Source organism: Elephantulus edwardii, unplaced genomic scaffold (assembly GCF_000299155.1).
Source record: "Elephantulus edwardii isolate Elephantulus edwardi_28Jun2011 unplaced genomic scaffold, EleEdw1.0 scaffold00022, whole genome shotgun sequence".
Taxonomy (NCBI): Eukaryota; Metazoa; Chordata; class Mammalia; order Macroscelidea; family Macroscelididae; genus Elephantulus; species Elephantulus edwardii.
The window spans coordinates 8,393,197-8,399,590 of NW_006399772.1; the positions used below are offsets into that span (position 1 = coordinate 8,393,197).

The window sequence follows — 6,394 nt, forward strand, 5'->3', positions numbered from 1 at the left end:
CCTTTTTACACCATGCTTCCCATTCTTCTATCTGCTCAATATACAGTTACACTGTACTTTCTTCCTCCCCACTCCTTAAATAGTTGTTTATTGGCAGTGGGTTGGAAAAGGTGATGTAGTTAGCAAACAGAGACACCACCACACACCAATATCACAAGGGCAGCAAGAGTGATGGGAAGGAGCAGCCTGAAGCCCCAGATGAGGCCCTTCCCCTCAAGTGTTAAGTCAAAGAGGGCGCTGGGGTCTGGAGTGTCAAGGGGGTGGTCTTAGAAAACCTCCACTTAGTAGGCATGGTTAGAGACGAAGAGGAACACGCTGGCTGCCTGGTCTGACCGCTTGGGGTTTATTTCCCTTGGCAGGTGAGGCTGTTGGCCAAGGCTCGCTTGATGTACTCCTGGGCAGCCTTCAGATTCTCCTTCTTCCCACCCCAGGCCTTCAATGCAGAGGCCTGCAGGGCTCGTCCATAGGAGAAGGTCAGGGCCCACGTCTTCAGCAGGCGGCACTTGTTGATGGCCTTGAGGCTGATGGATGCCTCCTCCTCACTCTAGCCTCCAGACAGGAAGGTGATCCCAGTAAGGGGGGAGGGGAGCACTGTGCGGTGCAGTGCGGTAACAGTTGCCATGGCAATCTCCTCATGAGAAAACTTCTGTGTGCAGGCCCGGCCTGGGGTTACCATGTTAGACTTCAGCAAAGTGCCTTCCAAATAGATGTGGTGGTCACTCAGAGCCTTGTAGACAGCAGCCAGCACCTTCTCAGCTACGTACTGACAGCGCTTCAGGTCATGGTCACCATCAGGCAGGATCTCAGGCTCCACAATGGGCACAATCCCATTCTGCTGGCAGATGCTGGCATAATGGGCCAGGACATTGGCATTTTCCATTATGGCAAGGGCTGATGGGGTGTGTTCTCCAATCTTCAGCACAAAGTCAGCTCCATCATTCTTGTACTGGGCACAGCGTTCGGACAGCCCGTCCAGACCTTGGGTGGTGGTCTTGCCATTAGTTCCTGCCAGGGGTACCACGCCCTTGTCTACCCTGATGCCCACAACACCACCCTTAGATTTGATGACTTGGGGTAAGAGACGCGCCCATCATCCGCCTTCTGGTCGAGGTCCTCATGGAACAGGATGACACCTCCTATGCAGGGGCGGTAGAAGCTGTGGTTCTCCTCGGTGTTCTCCGTTCCAATGGACTGACTGCAGGCACTTGACAATGTTTCCGGTGGACTCATGTGCAGCCAGGGTGCCCTTGCCTGGAGAAACGATGCAATGAGCGATGTCAGAGAGCTCCTTCTTTTGCTCCGGGGTCAGCGCTGGGTATGGGTAGGGCACGTGTTCTCGGTGGTGATTTTCCGGGCGCTCACGGAGGAGGGGGAGCGCTCGGGGGCAGCGGGCGGTGGTGGACTGCGGGCAGGAACGCGCCAGTTGTCCCAGCTCCCGGTTCTGCCGTACTTTTTTAAAGTTAGATTTTCATTTGTTTTGTTGTGTCTGGGTAAATAGCATACATATCTTAAACAAGTAATAAACTGGTTGGTTTTTTAAAAATTATTATTTCCCTGCATAGTTCTTGGTCATTGGTTTTCGTAAAAAAAAAAAAACAAAAAACCCAAACCCCAAACTGGTTGGTTGCCTTTTAGTTGATTCTAACAAATAGTGACTTTGCAAACAGTGTTGAACTGCCCCGAAGGGTTCCCAAGGCTGTAAATCTTTAGTGAAGCAATTGCCATATCTTCCTCGTGCAAAATCGCTGGTAGATTCCAACTACTAACATTTCAATAGTAACCTTTCAATTAGCAGTTGAGCGCTTAAACACTGCATCATTGGGGCTTCTCTATTTTTCCTGAAGTTCGACTCTCATTGCTGTCAACTCGGAACTGAGTCTCATAGCTGATCTTCCAGATGGTTTTGGAGACTGCAAATGGCATGGAAAGAAGAGTTCTCAACAGGCAGCGGCAATGGATTGGCCACTCCCTACAGACTCACCAGAGTCCACTTGCTGCTCTCTGTTCTGTAGGGTTGCTACCAGTCAGAAGCAACTCAGTGGTAATGGGTTTGGAATAAACAAGGTTAACTGTGTTTCTATTGGTTCTGAAACCAACTTTTTCTTTGTTTGTTTTTCTTTTTTAGTTAATTATTAATTGCAGTGAAAATTTACAGAGATTTTGGATTTCCATTCATTCATTGTTGCACTTTTCTCCCCTCCCAATCCTCACCCCTAGTACACTATCCTCTTGGAAAAGTAAAAGAAAAATTCTTTCATTGTTTTACAATCCTCCCCCCAGGTCCACTCCACTATACAACCTTTGGTCTAGACTCCTGTCCTGACAAAAATACCTAATACTTTTCCCTCTTAAACGGTTTTCTCCCTCATCTGTTTCAATGCAGTATACATTATTGAACCCATCGTTCTCAGTCTCCTCCCAACCCCGAGGTCAGTCCTGTTTTACAACAGTGGCACCATGCAGTATTGTTCTTTTGTGACCGAGATACTTCACTCAGCATAATATCCTCCAGAGTCACCCATTTTGAATAATACCGCATGAATTCCTTGTTTTTCAATGCAGCATAGTATTCCATTGTGTGACTATACCACAGCTTCTCTATCCATTCGTTTGTTGATGGGTACTTAGTTGTTTCCAACTCCTTACTATTGTGAACAAAGCCATGATAAACATGGTTGTGCATTGAAACTAACTTCTTTATCAAGCTCAAACTTACTGTTGCCAAGTCATACTAGCACGGCTGATCCTCCAGCAGGTTTTAGAGACTGTAAATTTTTTTTTTAATCTTCTTCTTCCTTTCCCCCCCCCCCATATTTCTCCCTGCCCATCCCTCTCCCCCAGTTCGGACTTCTCTTTGAAAAGTAAAAGAAAAATTCTTTCATTGCTATACAATCCTCTCTCTCCACTGAGTCCACTCCATTATGTAGCCTTCATTCTGGACTTGTCATGACCATAATACCTAATCATACAGTTCTCTCCCTCATCTGTTTCAGTGCAGTATACATAATTTATCCCATCTTTCTCAGTCTCACCCCAACCCTGAGAGGCTGTAAATCTTACAAGAAGAGGTTGCCATATTTCTCCTGCCCATATTTCTCCTGCAGGAATGCTGGTGGGTTTGAACTGCCAGAGTGTTGTGGCCTTTGGGTTAACAGTGGAATCCCATACAGACTAGGCCACCAGAGCCCCCTGATTTTTCTATAGTTAAAAAGAACCTTATTTTAGCTTACTTATTTATCCCTAACCCAAGCCCAAACTCTGCAAATGTTTGAATCTCCCTCTGTAGAGCTTCAGCTCAGAGATGTTGTGTTCTCATCTTTACGGAACCTCTGATGTGCATCAGCTAAGCTGACCACAGGTGGTGGTAGGGACTCTCATTGCCTTTATCGCCTTTGTTGGAGCTTCTGTTACCTCCTGTCTTCTTTCTTAGTTCACTTTTCTTATTTTAAAGGTGAACACACATAGGTTCCTGAGAAAAGAGAAGTAACTAGGAGGTAAATGAGACAGGTATTAAATGCTGAACATGTCTTTAACCTCAAACTTGATTGGGAACTTATCAATCAAGTGGTAGAATTCTAGTTGGAAATAGCCTTTCCTTTTGAGATATAATTGGATTGCTTTCCTATCTTCCAGCTTTCTGTGTTATTGTTGAAAAAAAATCTAAATATGCTCTGATTCTTGGTCCTTGTCAGTTCTCTTTCTCTGTAGAAAGTTAGGATTGCCTTTTTGCCTCCAGTATTTTGTCACTTCACAGTGATGACCCCTGGAATGAGCCACTTTTCAGTTTCTTATGTTGGATGTTAAGTGGGCCTTTTTATTCTAAAAACTCATTTTATTCAATCTGGGGAAATGTCATTTTCATCATTTATTTTGTTATAAGTTCGTCCACTCTCATGATTGTTTTCACTTTTGAAACTCTTATTTTTCAGATTTGAGACTTGCTGGGCTATTTCTTCAAGAATCTCTGGTAGCAAAGTCTGTAAAGTGTTGCACTGCTTACCAAAAGGCTGAGTGTCTCTGCTTGGTTGAAAACTACCAGCAGCTCTGAGGGAGAAAGATGGGACAGTCTCTTCCCATAATGATGACAGCTTTGAAAATTCAATAGTCACTGTGAGTAAAAATCTGCTTGATGGCAGTGGACTTTTGGAGTCTGAGCTGGTTCTTTTGTTTATTATCTTTTCTACTTTGTGTTGTTATTTTTTTCATTATCCTTTTGCTCCACTCCCCCCTCAAAAAAACTCCCCCACTCCTGCCCTAACTACCTCCTAAGGAGCCTTGATTTGGCCACAGGTCAGTACTTGACTGCTTACTGAAAGGCTGCAGCTTCCAAACACATTTTTGGGTTTTTTTTAAATTGCAATTTGAATGAAATATTACAAAGTAAACTTCATCTGACCATTCATATGCTTTTGGTTTTATAACATTACATACAATGCTTTTATATTTTTAAAATATACCATTTAATCAGAATCAAATGATAGCTGACCTTCCATCAGGTTTTCAGAGGAAATAAATCACACTGGAGGAGACAGGCCATCCTTCTCTCTCAAAGCGCATGTCAGATTCGAACCATGTGCCTTTAGGTTGGCAGCACAACTCTTTACCACTAAGCCACCAGTGCTCCCTCATAGTTATAATACTCATAAATGTAATTTCATTTTCCCCACTGGAAGAAGTAATTCTTACTTTCATTAATTCTTCTACTGAGTTTTGTCCTTAAGCAAATGCTGTTCTTTTCATCTTATGTGGTTGGTTATTTTAAAGAGTGAGTCTCTCTGGTGTGAAAGGTCATCCTAATGGCTTGTCTATTGTTTGCCTGAGAACTAAGCCCCAAAGGCTCCAGGTTCTGGGGCTGATAAAGGGCCATGATCTGGAGGGTTCCACCAGTCTCCATCGGACTAATTAGCCTGGCCATTTTTATGTTTCTGAGTTTTGTTCCACATCTCCTCCACCCCTTGCTGTCTTGTCTAGTGGGTAAGGGGTTGTGAGGCCAACCCAAATGCAGGCAGCTCCAATCGAGCAGCTGCTGCCAGACAGAAAGACAGGCAACCTCATCCTTTGAAATTTTTGGTTCTGACTAGATGGCAATGAATTGGGAGTTTTTTTTTGCATATATTCTGCTGTGATCCCTTTTGGGGTGGTCAACAGAGTACTTAACAGATGCACCATCAGAGCTCCCTAAGACTCAGACTCGATTTAGTTGCAGAGAGGGCTTTTGCCTCCTAGCTGCTAGTTCACGTCTCTTCCGTCCTCTGGCACTTTCTGGATCTCTGCACCAAAGTGAGTGTTAGACGCTCTCAGGAAGCTCAGAACCAAGGCTGCAACATTCAGGCAGGAAATTGGAGCGTCATCTCTAGGGAATATGATCAGCTTTAAAGGCAAGAGTCAAAGATGCTGACATCAGAAATTCTTCCACTGAATAGCCCAGTTAAATAACCTTGCTTTGAAGCTCACTCACATTCTGAGATTATCTGATCAGCTTTTATATTCGGTTCTTAAATGTAAGGGGGGGAAAATCAAGGATATAACTTGAAATAAAAATGTAAACAATTCTTTGTTGAATTTCTGCTTGGAGAAGAGTGAGGGATAGATATATCACCTCAAATGAAGTGGAAGGGGCTCTACCGAAGTTGAAAGGGATCCCCCACTTCTTTGAAGCTACATGGATTGAGGGGGCGGGGAATGAGCAGGAGGGGGGCGGGGCGGGCACCTGCTTTCTGGGCTGCAGGCTCGACCTCCAGCCGGATGGGGGCGCTCTAGCGTATGCCTGGCGGCGGCCAGGACAACATCTCTATAGGCCCAGAGGAAAAAATCAGCGAGACGGCGGGAGGAAGTTGTGGGAGAGTCCACCCCGTCGGCTACCCTGGCTGCTCTAGCGGCTCTGACATCGCTGGCCGGAGCCGGACTTCACACGCCACGCTGGCTGCGCATGGAGCCGAGGACACGCACGCTGGCGGGATGCTCCCGGCGGGCGAGACCAGTGAACCTCCGCCTTCCTTGGTGAGGCGACCTTACTGTTCCGGGGAGGGAACATAGCCTTCTTGAGCGAAGTGTCTCCGGTGTTCGCGGGGGGTTTGCACTAAGAGACTCAGTGTAGTGGCACCCGCCTCCCGGAGTTAGTAACCCCATTGCGATGGCCCTCATGCTAAGTCAGGCTGTCTAGTGACCTCGGTGTAGTGGCCCTTGTGAAAGTAAGGTGGCCCTGCAGGTCCCCGTTGGGTCGGTGACACAGGTCATCTGGGAAGGTGGTCCTTTTTGAAGCTGCATCGGACCGCCCCTAGGAAAGGAATTCAGAACCTGTCACCCCAGCAGTGGAGGCGCCACGCGAGCCCCGTCTAAGTTCCAGCAGTATCTGAGTTGTTTCAGGCTTAATGTGCTTATCACATTTCTCTCC

The 6,394-nt window shown here is 46.2% G+C and overlaps 1 pseudogene; it reads right to left on the reverse strand.

The window, feature by feature from the left end:
* Positions 1-281: 281 nt before the first annotated feature.
* LOC102865604 lies at positions 282-4,894 on the reverse strand (annotated as a pseudogene).
* Between the last annotated feature and the right edge of the window lie 1,500 nt (positions 4,895-6,394).